The sequence below is a fragment of the Bubalus bubalis genome, chromosome 16 (genome assembly GCF_019923935.1).
Source record: "Bubalus bubalis isolate 160015118507 breed Murrah chromosome 16, NDDB_SH_1, whole genome shotgun sequence".
Taxonomy (NCBI): Eukaryota; Metazoa; Chordata; class Mammalia; order Artiodactyla; family Bovidae; genus Bubalus; species Bubalus bubalis.
The window spans coordinates 1,094,285-1,105,435 of NC_059172.1; positions in this window are offsets into that span (position 1 = coordinate 1,094,285).

Sequence of the window (11,151 nt, forward strand, 5' to 3'; positions counted from 1 at the left end):
CACACTGCCAAATTGCATTCTAGAAAGACCATTAATTTGTACTCCCACAGATGATGCACAAAGGTGTGTGCTCAGTCAGTCAGTGTCCGACTCTTTGGGATCCCATGGACTGTAGCCCACCAGGCTCCTCTGTCCATGGGATTCTCCAGGCAAGAGCACTGGAGTGGGCTGCCATGTCCTCCTCCAGGGCATCTTCCCCACCCAGGATCAAACCCGCGTCTCCTGCATTGGCAGGTGGATTCCTTACCACTGAGCCACGAGCAAAGTCCCATTCACAAAGGTTCAGTTCATTCGCCCAGTTGTGTCTGACTGTTTGCGACCCCATGGATTGCAACATGCCAGGCCTTTCTGTCCATCACCAACTCCCGGAGTTTATGCAAACTCATGTCCATTGAGTCAGTGATGCCATCCAACCATCTTATCCTCTGTCATCCCCTTCTCATGCCTTCAATCTTTCCCAGCATCAGGGTCTTTTCCAAGGAGTCAGTTCTTCACATCAGGTGGCCAAAGTATTGGAGTTTCAGCTTCAGCATCAGTCCTTCCAATGAATATTCAGGACAGATTTCCTTTAGGATGGACTGGTTGGATCTCCTTGCAGTCCAAGGGACTCTCAAGAGTCTTCTGCAACACCACAGTTCAAAAGCATCAATTCTTTGGGGCTCAGCTTTCTTTATAGTCCAACTCTCACATCCATACATGACTACTGGAAAAACCATAGCCTTGACTAGATGGACCTTTGTTGGCAAAGTAATATCTCTGCTTTTTAATATGCTGTCTAGGTTTTTCATAACTTTTCTTCCAAGGAGCAAGCGTCTTTTAATTCCATGGCTGCAATCACCCTCTGCAGTGATTTTGGAGCCCCCCAAAAATAAAGTCTGCCAGTGTTTCCATTGTTTCCCCATCTATTTGCCATGAAGTGATGGGACCAGATGCCATAATTTTAGTTTTCTGAATGTTGATTTTTAAGCCAGCTTTTTCACTCTCCTCTTTCACTTTCATTAAGAGGCTCTGTAGTTCTTCTTCACTTTCTGCCATAAGGGTGGTGTCATCTGCATATCTGAAGTTATTGATATTTCTTCCAGCAATCTTGACTCCAGCTTGTGCTTCATCCAGCTTGGCGTTTCTCATGATGTACTCTGCATAGAAGTTAAATAAGTAGGGTGACAATATACAGCCTTGACGTACTCTTTTCCCAATTTGGAAACAGTCAGTTGTTCCACAAAGGTACTGATATTATAATTTTATGATCAACCCTGGGCTGGTTTCCTTCCTTCCTTCCGTCTGTCTTTCCTTCCCTCTCTTCTTTCCTCCTTGCTTCTCTTTCCTTCTCCTTTTTTTCTTTCTTTCTCTCTTATTATTTGTCAACTTGATGGTTTATCTGGTTTCCATTTGTTTATTAATTCATCTTTTTATATATTTACAGCCATTTAAATTTGTGTGAGTTTTTTTAAGATGCTTAAAGGACTTTAAGATTTATTTTTGTCTTGGTATTTTAAGTCAACACTTTCTCATATGTATGAAAATATTTTTAAATTTTGTTAATGATTATATATATATATATATGTATGATATGTTTATTATTATGGAATTCTGTGTTTAAATTTTGAATTTTTTCCATTTTTACAGTAAAGACATCCTGACATTTTATCCTGAAATCATACAAATACTCATTCATTTTTGTTCTTGCTGCTTTATGTTTAAAATTTCACAGGGAACTGATCCATCATTCTGTTACATGCTGCGTGTTTATTCTGGTTTATGCTGTGCTACAAGGCGAACTTTTCTCCCAAAATAAGTAAGCACTTGCTTTAGTGAACTTTTCAGGCCATGCTTCCTTTACCCATCGATAGGCTGTCATCTTTATCACACACTAAAGGCACGTTTATGTTACCTTCTTGGCTGTTTACGTTGCTCCATAAATCAGTCTGTATATTCATGCACCAATACCACCTTATTTGCATTCTATTTTATAATCATTTCATTGCAACCCCATGGACTATAGCCCCACCAGGCTCCTCTGTCCATGGAACTGTCCAGGCAAGAATATTGGAGTGGGTTGCCATTTCCTTCTCCAGGGGATCTTCCTGACACAGGGATAGAACCTGTGCCTCCTGCCTCTCCTGCATTGGCCAGTGGATTCTTTACTGCTGAGCCACCTGAGAAACCCCATTTTATAATCATTTACATCATAATACTAGAATCTGTTCATCTCTCCAGAAAACTGCCATGATGAAAAGGTCTGGAGTTTGCCTTCACATAGACTGTGCTGGTTTTAAAATACATCTACAAATTCTTTGATATATCTCTCTTTATAAGGTGGGGCTTAATCCCACTCTCTTTGAGTGTCAGGGTGTACTTAACTTATTTCTAGCAAAAAGAATGTGGCAGAAATGATGACAAATGACTTCTGAGGCTGGGTCATAAAAGATATTGCAGTCTCACACTCACGTTACTCACTCTAAGAGGACCTCCCGCGTCCTGAGGACAATCAGGAAGCCCCATGGAGACGTCCACATGGCAAGGAACCACAGCGTCCTATGAAGAGCCAGGGAGGAATCGATGCCTTTGGCCAACAGCCGTGTAAGTGAGCCATCTTGGGTCCAGATCCTCTAGCCCCAGGCAGGCCTTCAGAGGACTACAACCTCCTAAAACAATGAGCCAGAACCACCCAGCTAAGCTGCTCCCAGACTCCCAACCTTCAGAAGCTTTGTGAGATAATAAATGACTTTTGTTTTAAGCTACTCTATTTGGGGGCTATTTTTTATGCAGCAATAGATAACTAACATGACATGACAAACCCCAGTGTCTATGGAGTGATTGAAATGAACAGGGCAGCCATTGATAGGTTGGGTTTCAGGAGGATTTTATGTGCCCTTTGCCCATATGCCACCATGGAATCAAGGCATACACCTACCAGAGATTTAGTAAGCTCCCAAATTACAAAGATTCCCCAAGCCTCCTCCGAATATATCCCTTCCTCACACACAGTTATAATAAACACAGGTAGCAGTCCTGGTGGTGGTGGTAGTGACTTCATAAGGGGGGAAACATATTTGCCTTGTGAGATTTGACTTCTGTTTCCAGAGGTTTCTGAGCCTGTCTGATCCAAAGGGCCTGAGTTCCTACCTCTTAGCCCTTGTGACAGATTGTATTTTCCAAAAATGACCTTGATGTCACATCCCTTGCCACAAGTTCTCCTCACATGATAATGTTGACACTTTTCCCCTCCAGAAATGGGGTCCGTCTTTCCCTCCAACCTGGATGGACTTGTAACTAAAGCAGAAGTGATGTTTTGTGACTTTCTAGGTTGGATCATAAAAGAGACACACCCCCAGCGGACCCTTCTGGGACACTTGCTCTTGGAACCCAGCCACCATGCTGGGAAGAAAGTAAGAAACCGCAGAGAAAGCCCACAAATAAGTGCTGTGGCTGAAAACCCCACTGGGCCCCCAGCTGACTGGTAGCAACAAATGCCAGATAGTGAGTGAGACGTCAGATGATTCCAGCAACCAACCACGAGTCACCCCCAGCCTTCAAGCAGTACCAACTGACGCCACCTGGAGCAGAGACGGTCCTGGCCAAACTGCAGGTTCATTAGCCAAATCAACCATGATTGTGGTTTTAACCCACTAAACCCAGGATGGTTTGCTACGCACGTTGTATAACCCCCAGTTCACTATCAAATCCTGAATGTCCTGTGTCTTATACCACACGTCTTGTGTTTTCTATTATAGGTATCCTCTCTTACTCAATAGGGAAGAAACGAAAGAAAACCGCAATGCAGACATCTTCTTGATCAAAATGTGTTCCTGTCCGCTAACAAGCGAGGGAAACAAGGGCGCCCGAGTGCTCAAGCACCCTCCTAACTTCATCGGGCTTCTGTATGATTGCTTGTGAACACCGCCAGGCTTTCAGTAGTATTCGTGCAACGCTGGCAAATTTTCAGGCTTTGTTGAACAAGCTTCTCTTCCTTTTGTGAATTTCGTCCCCCAAAAGGAGATCCAGCCAAGGTCCCTCCAGTAACAACAGGCTCATGAAATAGTCTGAATCTCTGTCTGCTTCTCCCAAGTGCCCCAGGAAAAGGCCGGAAACTAGCAGCTAACCTAGCCCTCCTCATTTGTCGCTGTTGTGTAGTCACTGAGTCCTGGGACACTCTGCAACTCCACGGACTATAGCCTGCCAGGCTCCTCTGTCCGTGGGATTCTCCAGGCAAGAGTACTGAAGCAGGTTGCCATTTCCTACTCCAGGGGACCTTCCCGACCCAGGGATCAACCCCACGGCTCCCTCATTGGCAGGTGAACTCTTTACTGCAGAGCCACTGGGGAAGCCCAGCCTCTCTCATTTAGGTGTGGGGAAATATGGGAGTCTAATGCCAGAAATATGGTACCACTAAGCTCGGGCCTAGGAAAGCCAAGGTATCGGACAGGAAGTTAAGAGTAGGAGCTGATTAAGCTTTCATGGGATTTGCTCCCTCTCTCCCAACCCTTCCCACCCCCATTTCTTTAGCCCTAGCTATTGCCAGTAAAATGGGCAAAGCTATACTTTGAATGGGATGCTGCCATCCAGTCCAGTTCTGATGATTCTGCAGAAACCACAAGAAATCAAGGCGAGGAGGTAATACTAAGGGGCACTTGAAGAGCACCTGGACCTACAAGGTAGAGTGTGTGAAGACACTGCCTATGAACCATCTCTTTTCTATATGTTGGTTTACAACCAAAAAGAAGAACTCAGCAGTGTTTGAACAATTACACAGTTAGGTGCTGAAGCAGGTGCTGTGGAGAGAATGGAATGCTGAATAAGAAACAGTTTCTGGGAATTCCCTGGCTGTCCAGTGGTTAGGGCTCAGTGCTTTCACTGCCGAGGACACGGGTTCAACCCCTGATCAGAGAACTAAGATCCTGCAGACCAAGCAGCAAAAAAAAAAAAAAAAAAAAAAAAAAAAAAAAAAATATATATATATATATATATATATATAATTCCTTTCCTGAGTGGTGTAAATCGGGGCTCCCAGCTGGACAGTCCAGCAGGAAATGACCAGCATCCGGTGAGGAAGCTGAAGCTTCATCTGTGTTTGCAGCTGCTCCCCAGAGCTGTTACCACTGAGCTCTGCCTCCCATCAGATCTGATGAGAACGTAATGCCCGATCATCTGAGGAGCAGCTGAGGCAGGGATGCTAGTGCTGGGGAGCGGCTGCAAATACAGATCATTGTTTCCAGAGAGGCTTGACTCACAGGGACCACCATAAACCAGCTGCTTACACACTTGTATCAAAACCCTATCAGTGAGTGGCGAGTGATGGTGAGTTGTATAATGATATCACAATGTAAGAACAATAAAGTACACAATAAGTAATGCATTTGAATAATCCCAAAACTCTCCCCCTCTCCACCTGTCTGTGGAAAAACTGTCTTCCACAAAACCTATCCCTGGTGCCAAAAAGGTTGGGGCCACTGGTGTGAATGATGAGGGGACTAGTACTCAAGCCCCACCTCTGCTCTGCAGTGCTCAGCGCCAACAGGAAACAACAGGAGCAACAGCACTGTAAGCGCCCCCTCTCTCACCAGTTCGATAAGAGAAACATGTGCAGCAAGACTGACTTTCTGTTGTCTTATCCTCTAATGCCATGGTCTACCCCAGCAAACCATCACATTTCTTCACCTCTAAGAGCCAGCCACTCACAGGCTCACACAGGAGAGATGTCCCTACAGCCTGTTCTTACTGCCAAGGCCTTGTCAGCACCAAGCTGCCCCTTCTGGGACCCACGGCCGGAGGGGGCGGGAAGCCTGCCTGTTCCCCTACTCATTCTCGATTCTCCTTTCAACGCCCCTCGTAGTTCCACCTAGTGAAGTCTTTTTTTCCATCTTTAAATAGTATACAGAACCATACATACAAATGTTAAAATGTTCATTATACCACCAAAAATCATTTTGGATACCCAACAATGGTTCACATATACCACGTGGGGCAGGCTGAAAACTGGTCTCCCAAATGGTCCCCCAGGTCCTAACCCCAGAACCTGCATGTACTTTATACAGTAACAGGGATTTTTGCAGATGAGATTAAGGATCCTGAGATGAAGAGACTACCCTGGATTATGAATATGCAGTCCCCCTGCCCACTGTTATCACAGATCACTTTATAAGAGGGAGGAAGGAGGAAGGGAGAGAAAAATGTGACAACAGAAGGAGAGAGAGACAGATGGAGAGCCTGGGAGAAGCCATGCTCCTTGTTTTGAAAATGGAGGATGAGGCTACAAGCTAAAGGATGCACCAACCTCTAGACACCAAAAAAGGTAAGAAAACAGATTCTCTCCTAGGCATCTCTGGAAGCAAGAACACAGTACTACAACAACTCAAACTACATTTGAGACTCTGACCTCCAGAACTGCGAGAGAATAAATTAGTGCTGCTTTAACCCATTAAGTTTGTGCTAAGTTGTTACAGCAGCCAGTGTAAACTAATACACAACCATTCAGCACTTAACTCATACCTAATAAACCACCCAGGCCATGATCAAAACACAGCACATAACAGATTCTCAGCTTCTTACATAATAAACTGTCGAATGTATCACAAGCTGTTGCAGGTCGTCACTAAGAGGACGCAATCATCCAGAACTGGCCCCTGGAGACCAGATGCTCCACATCCCCTCCTCTGTACTCAGAAGGTACGTTCTGCCCACCTTTCCCACGGTGGGAGCTATTTTTAAGGACAAGAGAGTAGGATGTTGTTGAGACCACCTGGACGGGATGCATGACGGGACTCTGTTCAGAGCTCTACATCTTTTAAGATTCTGGAAGGTGAGTGCAGTGACCTATTCGTCTACTGACTGCCCAAGACAGACTCGGTATGTAAGTTCTCCTGCTTTGTAGGCGCTTCCTACCACCTACCAACCTGCAGTGACTCTCTTCAGTCTCTCCTCGTCCTCCGTGTCTGGGGACCAGTCTGTGAACCAATATGAGTATGGGCCATTTATTTATCTCATTAATGAGAAAACCAGCAGGATGGTAAGGCTGGTTTAAAACAAATACAAGAAAACATGTACCAAACCGAGTAGAGAAAAGAATGCTGAATAAGACTCAAATGTTAAATATACCAGTTAATATCTGGGGAGGCAGTTAAACTGTCCCCTTTGGGATTACCCCTTTTCTATCAAAATGAAATCATCTCAACTGTACAAAAATAATTTGCAATTTAGCAATCTTCTACAAAATAACATCTAACTTGTACCGAGTTTGGCACCTCACTAACAGTAAATACTAAGTCAAATAAAATTACCTCCCCAAGAACTTCAAGTTATCCTTAAGCAGGCTCATTAGACAATGTTCTTGTTACAACACAGAAAGGGCACATAGTAACCTTTTTCCTTATTTCCAAGTTTGGTGTAACTTTTCTGAAGAGAATTCCCAGGTACCTATTAGTAGTAATAAATCACTCCAGAATTTTGTGTTTTAAACAACCATTTTATTGTATCACCACAGTTTTATGGGTCAGGTATTTGGGAAAGGCTCAGTTGAGTGATTCTTCTACTCCACATGGGGTTGAATGGGAACACTCAATGATACTCAGCTGGTAGTTGAGTTGGTCTGGAGAGTCCAAGACAGCTTCATTCATCAGTCTAGTGCGACTGGTGATTTGGTTACAGCTGGACCCCTCTTGCTCTCCATGGAGTCTCAGAGCCTTCCCATGTGACCTCCTCAGCAAGGTAACTAGGCCTCTAACATGGACCCACAATGTCAACCTCCTTAGAGACTAGACACAGAGCTGACACAGCACGCCTCCCCCCACCTCTCCATTGGTCAAAGCCATCCCATCCAGTCCAGATTCAAGGAATCTTGGAAACAGAACTTGCCTCTTGATGAGAGAACAGTCAAAGATTCTGTGGGCTCTTTTAATCTACCACAAGTTTTTGTCTTATACATTTTTATTTTCATTATATTGCTAATCTTTTTGTCTAAGGTCTGCTGCACCAAAGGTTCCTGTAACTTTCTAGGATGTCCATCACAACTTTGTTGACTATGTAAGAAATGACCCTCTAGGCAGCCCACCACTCTTTTTTTCCCTCTCTATAACCCTCTGCAAGCACTCAAGGGTAATAAAGCAGTGGTTCTCAAAGTGTAGTCCCAGAACCAGTAGCATCAGCATCACTTGGGAACTGTGTAACTGTAATCCTTAGGTCCTACTTCATAACTTCATAACCTCTGGTGATGGGGCCCGGCAGCCTGTTTTAATAAACCCTCTTGCTGAGGCTGGGAACCACTATTGTAGAGCTGTACATTACTTAATGAAAATTAATACAACATCTGAAACTAGTCTTACAAAAAAGTACATTTTTACCACCATCTAAAAAAGAGGATATCTAGATTCTGTAAATACCACAGCAGGTTATTTACAACTTCTGAACAAGGACCGACAATGCCAAAGCATGGCAGTTTTCACTAACTGATGTCCTCTCTCTGATGTCAAAAGCCTTTTTCATACACCTGGCATGAAAGAGAGACTTTTATTCCATCCACTCAAGGGACACTCTCCAGAGACCTCATACTGTATTTCCCCAGAATTACTTGTGAAAATAATTTGTACCTTCTCCATCTTAAGAATGGGCTTGTTGGGACTTCTCTGGTGGCCTAGTGGATAAAGACTCTGTGCTCCCAAGACAGAGGACCTGGGTTCAATCTCTGGTCAGGGAATTAGATCCCACATGCAGCAACTAATGCGCTGCAAATCCAAATAAATAAATATTTTTTTAAAAGAAAAGAATAGGCCTGTTATGTAGTTCAAAAAATACACTATTCACCTAAAGGGATTCTCATGAACCTCCATTAAAGACAGGCCTCACAGTGAGAAAAACAGGTAATTGTATCCATGGTCTCTAGGATAACCTTGCTTTCTTTCACTTCTGCTCTTTATAATTTTTTTCCTTATTCTTTGAGATTATCCTATTTTCTATATAAACTGCTTTAGCTGTATCCCCCTTACTCCTTGGAAGGAAAGTTATGACCAACCTAGATAGCATATTCAAAAGCAGAGACATTACTTTGCTAACAAAGGTCCGTCTAGTCAAGGCTATGGTTTTTCCAGTGGTCATGTATGGATGTGAGAGTTGGACTGTGAAGAAGGCTGAGTGCTGAAGAATTGATGCTTTTGAACTGTGGTGTTGGAGAAGACTCTTGAGAGTCCCTTGGACTGCAAGGAGATCCAACCAGTCCATTCTGAAGGAGATCAGTCCTGGGTGTCCTTTGGAAGGACTGATGCTAAAGCTGAAACTCCAGTACTTTGGCCACCTCATGCGAAGAGTTGACTCATTGGAAAGGACCCTGATGCTGGGAGGGATTGGGGGCAGGAGGAGAAGGGGACGACAGAGGATGAGATGGCTGGATGGCATCACCAACTCAATGGACATGAGTTTGGGTAAACTCCAGGAGTTGGTGATGGACAGGGAGGCCTGGTGTGCTGCAATTCATGGGGTCACAAAGAGTCGGACACGACTGAGCAACTGAACTGAACTGAACTGAAAAATCTTTCTATGTTAATAAGTTTATAGCTTAGTTCTAAATGTTTCCTACTTCCCATTATGTTTTCTCAAGTAGATCATTAATTAGAGGCATCGAGTTTTTTTTAATTTCTGATTTCTAATGTAATCATCAGAAAACAGGATCCACAACATCAGGAATCAGCAAACTGTTTCTGTACAGGCCAGATAGTAAATATTTCAGGCTTTGCTAGCCAAATGGCGTCCACTGTACGTATGCAACTCTCCCTTGGTTCCCTAAAGCAACCAAGAATATGTAAATAAATAAAGATGGCTGCATTCCAACAAAACTTTACTGACAAAAACAGGCAGCTGGCCAGACTGTGGGTCACAATTTGCCAGGCTTCCCAGGTGGTGCAGTGATGAAGAATCCTCCTGCCAGTGCAGAAGCCTCAGAGACTTGAGTTTGATCCCTGGGATGGGAAGATCCCCTGGAGGAGGAAATGGCAACCCACTCCAGTATTTCTGCCTGGAAAATCCCATGGACAGAGGAGCCTCGTGGGCTACAGTCCATGGGGTTGCACAGAGTCGGGCACGATTCGGCACACGTGCGTGGGTCTACATGGCACCAACTCTTTGATCATTGTTAACCCACTCCAGTGTTTTTGCCTAGAGAATCCCATGGACGGAGAAGCCTGGTAGGCTGCAGTCCATGGGGTCGCACAGAGTCGGACACGACTGAAGTGACGTAGCAGCAGCATATGAAATTGTGTAATGGTGTATGAATGCTTGGATTCTAATTATCATCTTATACTTAGCCTGCTTCATTTCAAGCTTTAGGTCTGGCCCATGTAAACATTCACTTGTAAAACCATCACAGTGGTTAAGAGATTGGATTTTTGGAATCAGAGAGACCTAGTTGCCATTGCTATCGGTGGTTTAGTGTTAGTCTCTCAGTCTTGCCGACTCCTCTTTGCAACCCCATGGACTGCAGCCCACCAGGTTCCTGTGTCCATGAGATTTTCCAGGGAAGGATACTGGAGTGGGTTGCCATTTCCTTCTCCAGAGGATCTTCCTGACCCAGGGACCCAGAGATGCGGGTCTCCTGCACTGCAGGCAGATTCTATGCTGACTGAGCTACAAGGGAGTGGTTTAGGATAAATTATTTAACATCTCTAATCCTCAGGTTCCACATCTATACAGAAAATAATAGTACCCATCTCACAAGTTCAGAAGGTAAAGAATCTGCCTGCCAATCCAGAAGACCCAGGTTCGATCGCTGGGTGGGGAAGATCCAAAGGGAATAGCAAACCACCGCAGTGGTCCTGCCTGGAGAATTGCAGGCACAGAGGAGGCTGACGGGTTACAGTCCATGGGGTCGCAAAGACTGACACAACTGAGCGATTAACAGTATCACTGTCTCACAAGCCGCAATCATGAGAAGTAGTATTAGAATCATCGTGCCATTGAACCGCTCCTCGATGAGACAGGTATCATTAAATCCACTTTACAGAGAAATTAAGCCTCAGACACCTTTAGGTAACTTGCTCCAAATCTAATAGCCAGTGACAAAGCACTGCCTCCCACGCAGAACTTCCTATTCCAAATTCACAATTTGCACTCCTCAGACTCTGATTAAGCTGGTCATCCTAACACGTAAGGAATTTATGCCACTCCTAA